Below are 13,179 nucleotides of genomic sequence, written 5' to 3' on the forward strand. Positions count from 1 at the left end.
TTGGCCTTGAGCTACATGAAATCCTCATGCTTTGCAGCAGGTGCCAACTCGGAGCCGAGGGATCGGCTCCGAACCCATCAGTAAAGAATGAAGGTGAGATGAACAACTCACATGGAATGTTATGGTAAGTACATAACTTCTTTTTAACCGCTATATTGTCCGATTCATGGTTTACTCCTACTATAGTGCTGTAAAAAATTAGAATGTTGTTCCAGGGTACTAACTGTAGCCACTGTCAATGTTGGTTCCTGCTGTAATAGGGGGAGATATACACCGATTGACCTTTTCTTAACAACTTCATCTTTGATAGACTTTATAAGGGCTAATGGATAGCCTTTGTTTAAAAATATATTTCACAAAAGGTCACATTCTTTGTGAAAATCATTGTAATTTGACACCATCCTTGCTCCCCTTACCAATTGCCCTTTTACCACCGCTCACTTTTGATAAGAGGGGTGGCTAATTGTATAATGCAGGAACAAGTTTGAGTAAGTGCTCTTCCTATATATTTCAGATATGAGTTGATTTTGTTCAATAACTTTAATTAATCTCACATCCACATCTGCTATAGATTCCACTCCTACATTATCTGTAAATTTTAAGAAACAAGTTGTACTGTTGATGTAATTAATAAACTCATTTATTTTCTCAGCCTCATCTGTCCATGCCACAAATATATCATCCAAGAATCATGTATACATACTCCACGATTTACTATATTGGCTATTGAAAATGAAATTAGTTTCCCAGGCAGCCATAATGATAGTTGCATATAACAGCCTACAGGCTGCTCCCATGGCTATACCCTTCTTCTGATGAAAATAATGGCCTTTGAAATATATATAATTGTTACAGAGTAAGAGATCCATTAAAGCACAGAGAGCATTGATTTTATCTTTTGCTAAATGCATACTGTCAGACAAATATTTAGAGAACCAACTTAAGCCAATATTATGCGGTATACAACTAAGGAAGTCATGGACGTCAATGGTAATAAAAATTGTATTAGTTATATTATCAAGCTGATTACATCTCTTTAAAAATCCCATGAATCCTTACATAAATGTTCGATATTATAGACCTTTTTTCAGTTGGTTGTCTATAAATCTAAATGTAAAGCTAGTTTTGAAGTGCCCACATCCACTATTGGATGAAAGGGTAGACTTTCAACATTTTTATGAATTTTTGGCACTCTAAAAATAATGGGACTTCTAGGTTCCTTCATGCTTAAAAATTTTAATTTGACTGGACTGATCTGTCCTTGCATTAGCAAGTCATAAAGTTGAATATCAATTTCTGATAAGAAGCATGTATTTCATTAATAGAGTCTTCACAATAAGTATCATCATATAACAAATTAAATATACTCTGCGCATAATCAAACTGGTGCATTGCCACTAGACTGCCACCTTTATTAGGGCGCATTAACTGTAAATTGTTGGCCTGTTTAAATTCATACATCTCATATTGGGGCTTACTGATGTTGCGCCATGGATACAGAGGTTGTAAGTTTAGTGTCTCATATCCATCTCACATACTTGTTCAAATAGTCTTAAAACTGGGTGAAGAGCTGGATTAAATGTACTTGGTGAGCGCAATACATGTTGGTCATTGACAAATCCATTGTTGTCACCCAATAACAAGTTAAGATTTAATTTCCTAGTATATAATTTCAATTCACCAATAATCTTTGTAATATCCACTCTTTTGGCTGGCACAAATGAAAAGCCCCTACTGAACAATTCAGCATGTAAACTAGTAATGTAATTCCATATTTTAAAATAATTAGAAAAATTAAATAGTAGAGTGCATTTTTCAGAAACAGTCACCTTCTTTGTCCATGCTTGTTCCTCCTGCTCCCTCCCCCATTTGCTTAAAATGAAAGCTTACAAAAAGTAAACTTGCATTTACTTTCCACTTGGAATTACCATGAGATGCAACTGCAAGAGCTGTAATCTTGTGTATTTAGCGAGCTGCACTGTTTGTAAAAGTTCTTTGCTGGGAAAATTAACAGAGCACTGAAAGACCGTATAAGTGAACACATTTATGGCGTGTCTAGAAATGATAAAAGGAATGCATTGTCAAAACATGTTCTGGCCACTGGAGATGCTCATAAGTTTAAGTTTCTTGTGCTACAACTTCTTAATGTCAGCATTAGAGGTGGTGATGTTAAAACGAAAACAGTATGTATTGAGACTAAATGGATCTTAAAACAACAAAGTGACAGAGGGAAGGGATTAAATGACTATGTTCTTTTAAGACCACTGCTTAGGTCACGTGACATTAAGAGGTAGTGCTGAAACTTTGTGTATTTAAGAAGCATTCTGTGCTTGCTTCATTAGATCTGGAGAAGCACCTGGATAGGTGGGAAATTGCTTGTCTCTTTCCTGTTTGTTTTTAACATTTTTATGCTATTTTAGTAAATTTTGGAACTGTGACTTCATTGGATTCTGCCGAGTTGACTAGTTACCCTTTTACTTGGATTATTTGATTTGTGTTTAATCAGTCTTTATTCACTTGCCCTGGTTTGCTTTTTTTTGTTTAAACATCTTTATTGAATTATCACTTGCGACATAGGCAAATTTACATGTATACAAAAGAATACCTACTCTGCTTATTTGGACCTACTTCAGTCAATCACATTACAACCTAACACTCTAGTCAGGGGTGATTTTAAATATCCCTCCATTGACTAGGAAACTTACACCAGTACCAACATGTTCACACAAAGGTTCCTGGACTTTAACACTAATGCCCTGGAACAAATAGTATGCAATCCCAGAAGGGGCTCAAGGATTCTCAACCTGGTCCTCACCAACATGGGTGACCGTTGCATCACCACAAGTATAGGACCTTCACTGGTAAAATCTGATCACAAATCAGTCACATTTGAAGTATCTGTAACACCTGAACCCCGTTAGGTGAAGTCAGGCTAAAAAAATTTCACCAAAGCTAATTATACCCTCCTAAGGGATGGCATAAATAACTTCCAACCTCCTGTTCCCACAGATGCCATTGACAATTATACTAAGGTATACACAAATGCCCGGTGCAAACACTTATACAAATGTATTGACACAGGCATTCCTGGTAGGATCAAAATAAGATCTTCAAGAAAAAAAAGCCTCCTTGGTGGACATCTAGCATTAACAAGTTATACAACAAGAGGAAGAAGTTGCTGTCTAAGAATAAAAAACAGAGGTCACAACACTGGTAGAACACCCTCCTCTGCTTGAACAAACAAATAAGACACCTTGTAAAATCCTCTAAGAGCAACTTTGAAAAAAAATAGCAACCATAACTAAGGACAACTATAAGGCATTTTTCAGCTATATCCATAACCTAAAAGGTAGGATCCAGATGTGTGCTGAACTAGCTGTGAATGGCATCTCACACACTGATGCTGCAAAAATAGCTAACCTATTAGCTGACAGGTTTGGTGCAAATTTCACCCCACAGTCCCCTCCAAACATTCCAAAAGCATTCCCTCTACACATCCTCCACCTTGCATCTCCAAAGAGCAAGTTATTAATGCTCTCTCTAAGGCCAAAAACACAGCCTCTATGGGACCAGACATCATCCCAGGTTGCATTATAAATTGTCTAAAACATGAGTTAGCAATTCCATTAAGTACCCTGTTCAACCACAGTCTGAGTACTGGTTTTGTTCCTACTGAATGGAAAACAGCAACTTTCATCCCCCTTCATGAAGGGGGTACAGCAACAGACCCTGAGAACTACAGACCCATAAACTTAAGCAGCCTTATCTGTAAGGACAGGGGATAAATCATCATGAGCCTTATAAATAAGGATATAGGTGATCACCAAACCTTTGATCCAACACAGTTTGGTTTTGTCAAAGGCAGGTCATGCCTGTTAAACCTTGTGGACTTCTTCAGAAATGTCACCAGAGCCATAGACAAAGGCAAATCTGTGAATACAGCCTACCTTGACTTAGCCAAGATCTTTGACACAATCCCACATTTAGGCATCATTGATAAACTCTCTCTGTTGAATATCAACCCTTATGTTGTCAGGTGGGCTGCTAAGTGGCTCACCGATGCAGACCTGTCAGCAGTGGAGTTCCACAGGGGTCAGTGCTGGGCTCCCTATTGTTTGGAATATACTTCTCAGAAGTTCAGGCCAAAACACAGGGTCTGTGGCTGACTAAGTTTGCTGATGACTGCAAATTAGGTGTAATCATTGAAGCCCCAAACTACATCTGTATACTTCAAGAGGGACTTACACAAATCAATAATTGGTGCCAAAGCTATGGACTCAAACTCAATGCATTATCATCCCCTTCAGTAAAAACAATATCCCAGCAGACTATCATATAAATAATAATACTCCAAATAACAACTCAGTAGTGAGAGACTTGGGAAACCAAGTTGACTGTAGCCTAAACTTTGACCACCACATGTCTACTGTGGTAAGGAAGGCATTCTACGTTACATACCTGATTAGCAAAGGCATTGCCTCAAGAGCAAAATAGGTCATAATTCCCCTGTACTCAGTCCTCATCAGGACAATAATTGAGTAAAATGCTCCCTTTGGTATGTACCTTACCAGGCACCTGCAGCAACTTGAAAGACCTCAAAACTTTCTAACCAAGAAAATTCAGGGTCTCCAGCATGTCATATATTGACAGACTGACGTCACTGTCACTGTACTCAGTAGGGTACAGACCACTTAGAGGAGACTTGTGCCTGGCCTACAAAGCAATCTTGGACCCAAACCTAGTGGAAATGTTGCACATTCTCTAGTCAAATGGGATAAGGGTCACCAGCTCAAGGGACCCTAACCTGGCCTGTGACATAAATAGGACCTGCTGGAGAGATAGATATGTCAATCAGAGGTTGCCACTTCTCTGGAATAGGGTACCAATTCACATCAAACAGAGCCCCTCTATGACCCTGTTTAAGCGTAGCCTGAATGAATGGATGGGAAACCATAAATTCTTTCCAAGGATTTCGCCTGTGACCCTCCTGGATATGGGCAGTCATTGCTAACTAAGATCTTGAGTTTAGGCATGATCCTTATATTGAGTTTCTCAAGTATTATACTGCTTACACACAGCTAGGCTTATAAAGACCTTCGGATCATTGGCCTAGTAACCACCTATAAACCTAATCAAACTCTATTAACAAATTAACATTAACAAACATTATACTTCACATATATTTCTATATATCATATAACCTATACAACATTACATAAATTATTAAATTCCTGCCCCTTTCTTTTTAAACAAGAAGCATGTTTACTACACCATGTCTTATGACATCAGCATAATAAATTTACATAAATGAAAAATAACTACACTGACAGTCCTAGCTGTGTGCATTTTACATCACAACCATACTGACACACTTCCATTTGCAAACATTATACATCACTTATAATCTACCCAATTATTTTCAGTCAAACATTACAAGTCCTGCCTTCTTTTAAACCCGATTCCTCCCTTATATGAATTGTTCCCTCATTTTTTCCTATGTAGTTTACTCCTACCCTTTTCTAAAGATCTCACTTCCAGTTGTTTTATCTCTATTACTGTATTCACTACTTCTAATATAGTTAGTTTAGCCTTTGATTTCCATTTTCTAGTAGCTGCTTTTTTGGTGGTCACTATAATTAGACACAGCAAGGCCTTACCATGTCTAGACAATTCCAATTCTGTATCACAGCACTGAAAAAAATCATCTCCCTCATTACACCAATCTGCCAACTCAGCATCTCTGACAGTACATCCTGCAGGGAATCCCTAAAGTTCACCAACCCACTGCACTCCAAGAAAATATGTTCCCAAGTATCTCCTTCTTCCCCATCACACCTTCAACATTTTCTGTCTACCTGAAAAAAAATGCTCTGGAGTCTACTTGAGGTACAAAAAAACTATGTAAATATTTCCAAACAAAAATCCTAAATCTTCTAGATTTTGTTGCATATTTGGGAAGATGTACATATATCCTCTCATTGTTTCTTTGTGAATTGCTTATCCAGTCTCTCTTCTCAATCCTTTCTAACCTCCTCTGATTGATTCTTATAGTTATCATGCAACATTTTATATTTTCTACTAATTATTCCCTTTTTAATGGCAGCTTCTGTTCTAAATTCTACTAAAAACTCTACCAGTGCTGGTCTTTCATTTAGGACCCAACATTTCTTTCTCTTTGCCAACACTCTGATATCAGTCCTTGATAGGGAAGGGAATCTCTAACCTGCGGTCCAAATAAATTATTGGACTCTTCCCATTCTATTATCTTTCCCTCTCTAGTTATTTGCTCCCAATACTTTGGTTCATTTGCCAGTTTTCTCCAATAAATTCCAGCCCCCTCTTGCCTATTGTCTATATCCTTAATTGCAGTCATCCCTATGGGCAGAATCTCCTTTCTCCATTCCTGTGTTGGTTTAGTTCTTAGAAGACCTTCTGCTACTTTATAGATATAATATTCTGTGTGATTATTGTTATTCTCCTTAAAGACCTGCATCCAAAATTCCAGTTTCTCCTTGTTCCTTCAGTTTCCCCCAGTTTCAACATCATCCCTTTCCACTTTGAATTATAGTTTTCTGCTTGTGCTATGTATAGGAGCCTTAACTGTGTAGAATTTATTTGACAATATGTCTTGTGGTAAAAAGTAATGGTTGCTGGTAAAATTAATAAGTGTGGGGCATGTAAGCAGTGTCAATATGTTTACACTGGCAATACAATAGAAATAAGAGGTAAATCGCTAACAGTTCAAGGAAGATTTAACTGTAATACTAATGGGATTATATATGTAGCAATGTGTCAGTTATGTAGTTGTTTTTATATTGAAAAAACAAAGGGCAGACTATATGAACACACTTATGAAATTAAAAAAAAAACAAAATTACAAACACGCTCTGTAAACACATTAAAGATTTTCCTAGTCACAATTTTCTTTTTACCATCTTGGAAAGGGTAGAAAGGAGCACAAAGGGTGATACGTGGAAAATCATACTAGAACAGCATGAATTGTGGTGGCAGATATATTTGAATGTCACAGCATCCCTAGGCTTAAATGAAATTGTTTCCATTCAGAGTCTGCTTAATATGAAAGCTTATAAAAAGAAAATGTGTATTTACTTTCCACGTGGAATTACCATGAGATAGATTGTCAGTATAGCTGTGATTAGATGTATATTGTTTCACACTATGGATTTATATGAAGGCAAAATTTTATCTTGTTTCTGTATATTTATATTGCAAGTTCAGCAGAGTGAAAGTTTGTATCTTTCACTTTATATAGATACAATTTTAAAAGGTGTGACTTATGTGACCTAGTTAGTGTGTGTGTGTGTCTATATATATATATATATATATACATATATATATATATATACACACACACACACACACACACATATATATATATATATATATATATATATATATATATATATATATATATATATATATATATATATATACAGGACTTGTGGAACTTAAAATTTATTTGATGAGGTCTATGTTACAAACAGACGAAAGTGTTTATCTTTATTTTATCATGGTTTTAGCTTTATTAAAGTGCCTGAAGTTTTACACGAGTCTCTACACAGGCTTCTTTATTGATGTTCAGTTGTAGCTCTACACTTAACCCAATAATAAACAACATACAAAATAGGTGCCTTTGCACTGAAATGCTCCCCAGTGCTCTGAGTGACCATTCATACATTAGACCCATTTGGTCATTCAGAAAATATAAAAAAAATTCAGATAATAATAGTAACAGCAGCAAAGTAAATGCTGATGACCTCAGCCTGAATCTTTTGATTAACCTTACCTCACCTATCCCCTTACACTATGGTTTTCTGTCTTACCTCACACCTTGGAAGCATATTACTACAGACAGATTCTTGCAGATAATTTCAAGAACCTATTCAATGCCTGAATCATTGTGTTCCATCACCATCAAATCTTATGGAAATAACTGGGATTCATTAATGCCTAGACTAAGTCTACACTGTTCTGACTGAACAGACAACACAAGCATAACTCATGCCTTCTTTCTCATAATTTTAGTTTTCCTACCGATTTTCTTGCAAACTTAAATATTGAGGGAGATTCATAAACGTTACCACAAATTGCAGATTACATGTTCATAGGTTCGTAGGTAGGTACTAGGCTATTGGCCCAAGGGCCTACGTAAGCCTAGCCAACAAGGTTCCCTGGCTTATGCCACCCAAGAACATTATTTTCCTATGCCACTGTCGAACAGAGACACAGAAGTGATCCCCAGGGTGAATTTCCTATTTCCCATCCACTCATCAAGATTTTTCTTGAAGAATGCTAATGAAGAACTTTGCTTCACATAGATGGGTAGCCTGTTCCAAAGTATGGGAAGTCTCTGGGATAGGAATCTATCCCTCCAGCATGTCTTGTTTATTGTGGTGACAAAGTTTAGGTCCCCAGAGTGTGTAGCTCGGAGGGATTGGGATTTCTTTAGGTGTAGCATGTCTAACAGCTCTGGGTTTGACATAGCTTTATATGTTAGGCAGAGATGACCTCGGAGTAGGCGATATGCTATGGAGTAAAGCTGGTGTTTTTTGAGGCGGTCAGTGTAGGGCATTTGTTTGAGGCCAGTAATCCTCTTTGTGAGGTACTTCTGTGGCCTTTCCAGCTGCTGCAGATGTCTTGTGAGGTACATTCCAAAAGGGGCGTTGTACTCTATAATGGGTCTAATGAGTGTCGAGTAGTGGGGAACAATGACCTCTTTTTTCCTGGATGAGAACCCTTTTATGATGAGGTGTGCCACGTAGAAGGACTTCCTGACTACTCTGGTGATGTGACTATCAAAGGAAAGACTACTGTCCACCTGGGTCCCAAGGTCTCTTATCACACATTCGGTGTTAAGTAGATTGCTGCCTATGTGGTAGTTCATGGGTACAGAGTTTTTACCAAAGGGGATGACACTGCACTTTTTGGCATTGAGCTTGAGGCCATGGCTCTGACACCAGGCATCTATCTCAGTGAGGCCCTTCTGTAGGATGTCCACATCATTTGAGGACTTGACTATGGTTCCTAGTTTGCAGTCATCTGCAAACTTCGTTAGCCAGAGGCCTTCTGTGTTAGCCTGTATTTCAGACAAGTAGATACCAAACAGGAAAGGTCCCAGGACAGAAACCTGTGGTACTCCACTTGTCACTGCTTTGAGGTCAGATTTGGAGTCTGCAACTTTTACAGTGTGGGTTCTGTCAGTGAGCCAGTTGGCAACCCATCTTGTGATGTAGGGATTTATACCTAGTTTAGTGAGTTTAGCTATAATTCCAGAATGGGGGATGATGTTGAAAGCCTTGGCGAGGTCAAGATAGGCTGTGTGAACAACTTTACCCTCATCTACGGCTTTGGTGACTGCCTCAAAGAAGTCGATCAGGTTCAGGAGGCATGATCTGCCTTTCACAACCCCGAACTGGGTGGGATCCAGAGTTTGGAGGTTACCAATGTCTTTGTTTATGAGTTACATGATGATACATTCCATGGCATTGCAAACCAGGCTCATCAGGCTAATAGGTCGATAGTTCCCGGGATCAGTGGTGGCTCCCCCTTTGTGGAGTGGGATAACTGTTGCTGTGCGCCATTCAGTGGGCACAAAGCCTGATGCAAGGTTATTATTGAACATGGTGCTTAAGTGGGGAGCCAGTTCGTTCTGAAGTTCATGTAAAACGCAGCCTGGGATGTTGTCCGGTCCCATGGATGCTGTGTTTTTGGCTTTAGAGAGTGCAGCTTTTACCTGCGTAGTTGGGATTACAGGGACTCTGCATTCTTCTTGTATAGATATGGGCACTTTTGGGGGTGAGGGGGGGTGTAAAGTTAGCACTGAACCTATCTGTCAGGATGTTGGCAATATCAGTTGGTTCTGTGATTTTCGTGCCATTGTGCTGTAACTCGGAGCTGATCTGGGTGTTGCCATCGAGATTCTTGACATAACTATAGAATGCTTTGTGGTTGTCCTTAGAATTAGTTGTGATTTTGTTTTCGTAGCTATCTTTGGAGGATATTATAAGGGATCTCAGCTCCTTACTGAGGCTGACCAGGGAGCTCCTCCATTCATGGGAGTTTACTCTCTTTTGCAACAGTTTCTTCCTTCTGTTGTACAGTTTGTTTATGGCAGGGGACCACCAGATTTGCTTCCTTTTTTTGGAGGATAGCATCTTGGTTCTGTTTGGGATAGCATGATCCATGCACTCGTGTAAGTGCTTATAGAGTGCATTTGTGTAGGATTCAGCAGTTGTAACTGTATTGTCCATCTGCATGGGTGTCATGAAGTTCACCACTTCTGTCTTAAGAAGCATGAAGTTGGCTTTGGAGAAATTTTTTACCATGGTTTCCTTAATGGGTGTGGATATCAAGGGTGATTAGCTTATGGTTGGATTGGACCAATGATGAGTTGACTTCAGGTGTGGAACACTGGTCACTCATGTTGGTAAAGACTAGGTCTAGGATATTGTTGCCCCTGGTCGGGGTGTGAATAATTTGATCCAGGGCATTGGAGTTTATGAATTCCAGAAAGCGTTGAACTAAGGAGTTGGTACACGAGTAGTTTTCCCAGTTAATGGTGGGGTAGTTGAAGTCACCCATTATTAGGGTGTTTGGTTGAAGCCTAATATTTTTCAGTACATCAAGAAAAGAGGAGTGGGAATCCTGGGGCATGGTGGGGGATCTGTAGCAAGCTACAATTTAGATTGCAGTTTTGCCCAGAGTTAGTTGCACTTAGATAGTTAGTTGCACTTAGGTAACCTTGGATGCATTGTGCTGAGCAACTAGCCTGGAGGTGTGGATATCCTTAATGAATATGGGCACACCTCCACCTTTGATGTTTCGGTCCAGGTTACATGACCGAAACATGTGGTATGAGTTATAGCCTGGTAATGCAGGGGTGATCTCTGGAGCCTTGAACCAGGTCTCAGTCACTGCACAGATATCGATGTTCTCCATTTTAAGGAGTGCCTTGAGTGAGTGCATTTTTAGATTTAGACTTCTAGCATTGAGTAGCATTACCCTCAGTTTTTGCTTGCCTGTTCCTGTTATAATGGTGAATTTGTTATTTGAACCTTGCCCAAAAATGGCACTATAAGGGCAGCAAGAGCCTTAGCCAGTATCCGGAATCCCAGGTCGACAGGAGCAGGCCATCTGTGGCAAAGCATTGTGGTCTGTCGACCATGTCATCCCAAGCAGACAGATATTGGATCCCCTTAGAATGACACCAGAAGCTTAGCCAATTGTTGAAGTCAATCATTTTGTCCTTGTACTGTGGTATCATTCTGGGTGATGGCAGAATGCTACTCAGGGCTGGGGTCATACCAACCTGGGCTACAAGATCAGAGAGCTCTTCCATGTCTGTTTTCATGTAGTCGAGGGAGGTACGTCTCAGGTCATTCACACCAACATGGACAATGACAAAGTCATATTTGTACTTGTTGTGGAGTGACCTGAGTGCGTGGGCTATATGGCAGATCCTGGCACCCAACAGACAACTGACAGTAACCTTCTCCTTGTTTAGCCTGGTGAGTGGGACATCAGTGTGCCTGACTATAGAGTCACCTGTGACTAGTGTGTTGGGTATGTTGTTTTGCCTTATTGGCTGTGGTTGAGTGGCACATTGAGTCTGTGGGCTATGTGTCATTTGGGTTGTGTTGGGGGATGGAGGTTGCTTGCGTTTCTGCTTTGGAGGTCTCTGTTGCTTAGACAGATTATTATTGAGAGCCTCCACAAATGATTTTGTGTTACTATATGTGGATTTTGGTGGTGTAGATTTAGTGAGACTATGTGATGAGTGTGGTGTGGTGCAAATGTTTACCTTCTCCTCATGACTGTCAAGTTCAGTCTTGGTTGGAGAGAGCTTTACCTCCAGTTTGGCTAGATAAGTGCATCTCTCACAGGTTGTGTTGAGTGGTAGGAGGAGAGGGTTGTCTGTGTACGAGGCAATTTCTACATTTCCTGTACACTTAGTATAATCTTTACGAATGATTAGAAAGCACAGAAAATGTGGTAGGGATGTTCTTGAATACAGATCATGTACACTTAGTATACACTTAGTGCAGGCATTGATGAATATGTCCCTTAGATTAAATGGAAAAACTTCTGATGAAAAAGTGGTATGCACATCCTGGGCTACCAGTTTTTTCTTCATTCACAAAAAAGACAAAACATGGGAACCAGTGCTATATATTTCCATTCTAAATCAATTCAGTGGAACAAAGAAATTCAGAATGGAAGTTCTAAATACGGTATTGCATCATGTAAAACATAGCTTGTTTATGGCAACAATGGATGCAGAGGATGTTTAACTTTATGTTCCAATAAGACCCTGTCACAGGACTTTTCTTGAGACTACAGGTAGGAGATTTTTACACTTCAGTTTCCGGGTTTCCTCTGTGACCTGTGAACAACCCCTGAAAGTATTCACAACTTTTTCATCTTATATTGTTTGCATATCTGAGAAATATTTACAAAATGTTTAGCTTCAGTGTTTGCATATCTGATGGAAAGTGTACATTATATTTCCTGACTAGATAACTGTTTCATTGTGGCCCAAACATGGGAACTCATAAAACAGCAGATAGCAATTATTGTAACCCTTTTCAGTCCCTGGACATAATTTAAATACAAGCTAGTCCCTGATCTTCTTAGGAAACACTGCTGAAATCAGCACAAATAAAAGATTTCCTTCCCCAAGACAAAAGGGGTCACTTCTTTCAGTAAAAGGATAATTCCTTTGTCAACTGCAATAGCAAGGCAGTTTCTCAGGGGTCTGTAGCACATGTCCTATCTTCTAATACTTCTTTTGGGTGGGTCACTTTAACAATAAATCATTGCGTTTGATTAATTCACCTTATCTGTCTTCATTCTTATCTTGACCAGAAGTATCACTGGGTGTGCCTTAGTCTCTATGAATACTAGTGCTGGTCTCACATCTGCATTCCTTCAATAAGTGGTACACATGCAAGGCTCCCATGAAGTCAGCATTATTTTTGCTTTGAGTGCTTTACATCCCATCCTGATGCGCCAGTATTTTTCCTGGCATAGTGACTTGCTCTTGCAGATCTGTGTATTTTTCTTCAGTGATCTTTCAAAACACATCAATAAACAGTTTATTGTGATTGTGGTAAGATATGTTCAGATTTTACCACAAATTATGAGCTGTTTCAAACTTTT

The sequence above is a fragment of the Protopterus annectens genome, chromosome 8.part0, assembly GCF_019279795.1.
Source record: "Protopterus annectens isolate FY-2018-M chromosome 8.part0, PAN1.0, whole genome shotgun sequence".
Classification (NCBI taxonomy): Eukaryota; Metazoa; Chordata; order Ceratodontiformes; family Protopteridae; genus Protopterus; species Protopterus annectens.